The sequence below is a fragment of the Brassica oleracea genome, chromosome C5, assembly GCF_000695525.1.
Source record: "Brassica oleracea var. oleracea cultivar TO1000 chromosome C5, BOL, whole genome shotgun sequence".
NCBI classification, from domain to species: domain Eukaryota; kingdom Viridiplantae; phylum Streptophyta; class Magnoliopsida; order Brassicales; family Brassicaceae; genus Brassica; species Brassica oleracea.
The window spans coordinates 15,302,185-15,304,473 of record NC_027752.1 but is presented as its reverse complement, the minus strand read 5'-3'; positions in this window follow the sequence as shown (position 1 = coordinate 15,304,473).

Here is a 2,289-nt window from a genome sequence, read left to right as displayed (position 1 = left end):
AAACGAAGAAACCATGTAAAAGAAATACAAACTCATAATTAAGAAACCCAAAAAAAAACTCAGTTCAAAATTAACAGAAAATAAGACCATAAAACGTTAGAATAGAAAAGAAAATAAAATAGCCGGTGATAGCTCCTACTCCTCGTCTCCTGCTCCAGATGTTCCGCATCATTGGGTCTCTTGGACCTCTTTCTTACCCTGTGTGTACCACTCGAACCCGAACCAGAGCTGGATGGAGAGTTGTCCCGATGAACTACATCATCCTTTTGGCAACGACACGGCCTGATACGTGAAATGGCAGCCCAGATCTTGTGTAGCATGTCGTTGTTTGTCTTTATGCTCTGATCTCTCCAATGTTGTTGCTGGCGCGAAGTGGCGTTCGGTGGAAGCTCTTGCAGCTTGTACTGGCTGGAGTCTGATGGGAGTAGCTGATGGGGTTGTGAATCATCTGGAATGGCTTGTGCAGCCTCATCTTCTCCTTCTTCATCAACCACGCCCTTGCCTTTGGTCTGATATTTTGGCGTGAAGAAGGATGGCTTGTCTACTAGTGCGGTAGCAGGGGGTAGGAACTCAACTGCAGCCTCTGAAAGTAGAGAAGTGAGACCGATCTGAGGTAGGTGGCAGTAGAGTGTTTTCTTCGCTCGGTCCTGGAATACGTAGACGTAAGGACCATCCCGATCGATCCTCGAGTGGGGACCAGCTATGAACTCCTTACTTACTAGAGAAATGACATCCAGGTAGTTCCAAGCAATGTTGTTCGATCTGTCCAGTGCTACCTCCTGGTTCTTGCAGTCTACACCCACATGTCTAAGGATCCGAGTAATCACTGCACCAAATCCACATGCATTGCTCTTGGATTTGGTTACTTTCCCCTTGTATCCTGCTAAGTTTGCGGCCAGCACCGCTCCCATGTTGAAGGCAGTAGCAGGTGGGAATGTAGAGTTTCCAAATGCCGGTAGCAAATGCCTCACACCTTGGTACAGGAGGCACAACTCCCATTGCGTGACTGATGCGGCTGTGGTTGTCCCGTATAGCAATGAGCCAATGAGGCGTGTCGCATATCTCAGTACTGGGCTCCGGATAAGTGACTCCTTTGCCTGAGAAGATCTATAAACCCATGTGCCAATCGTTTCCCAGAAGTTCAACAGCTCTGAAGTCCAATAAAGACCATATGTCCTCTCCCCCGCACTCAATCCAAATAGTCCGCAGAGGTCTGTGAAAGATACCTCATAGTATACTTTCTGCACTACGAATGCCAGAAAACCTTCCTCATGCCTATCATCGGGACGGGTGACGTATGCGGATGCTATGAACTGGCGTACCAACTCCGGATAAGTGGGTTCCTTGAGGTTGCATAGTTGGCCTAGACCCATGTTCTGGAACAGTCCTTCAATGTCTGCTTGGATTCCCAATATTGTCATCGTCTCAGGACATGCTAGTTGTGTAGCCGGAACGGCTACCTTCTTCATGTTGTTGTAGTGGGTGGTATCAGACTTATCCCACTTCTTTGGCCTTTGCTTCTCCAGCTGTGACGAACCCGCTTCTTGTGTGTTTTTCTTTGCTGATGTTTTCGTGCGCTTCATTCTCTACAAAATAGAATCATTGCTCTCAACATGGTTATAATCAATTAAGAACTCAAAGCAACATGAAAATGAAAAGCGAAATCGAGTTGTGATAAAAAAAAAAACAAATTGAAAAAAATTCTCAATCCCTAAATAATCTCAAATCCTGTTCCAAACTCGTTAATCACAGACAATTGTGTTCTATTCCATGTTTAAACATCTGTTTCATGCATATTTGATCAAGGAATCAACACGGAAATAAGAAATTCACAAAACCCAAAAAATTGCTCAAGAACACGATTTCAGAATGTGGAGATTCGCGGAGTATACCTGTCTTAGGGTGAAAACGAGTGTAGGAATCAGGTAGAGCTTTCGTCAGTTTGCGGTAAGTATTCTAATTTTTTACTTATATTTTTAATCTTTAATATAAATTTTCTACTAATTGTGTTTTTTTTCCAGCACAAATTCAACTAGAATTCCGATGGGACGTTCTTTATCTATCACCACTTCGTCCATAAAGTTATGGACAACTATGGGAAGCAGATCCACGAGTGGAAGAAGAAGTGGGAAATCAACAAGGTTTGTTTTTAATTTATTAAACAATTTTTTAATTTATTAAACTTTTTTTTAATTTATTAAACTATTTTTTTTTTTTTATTAAATGGTCCCAAAGTCGATAAACAACACGGTCTGGACGGAGTTGTGTGCGCATTGGGATAAGGAAGAG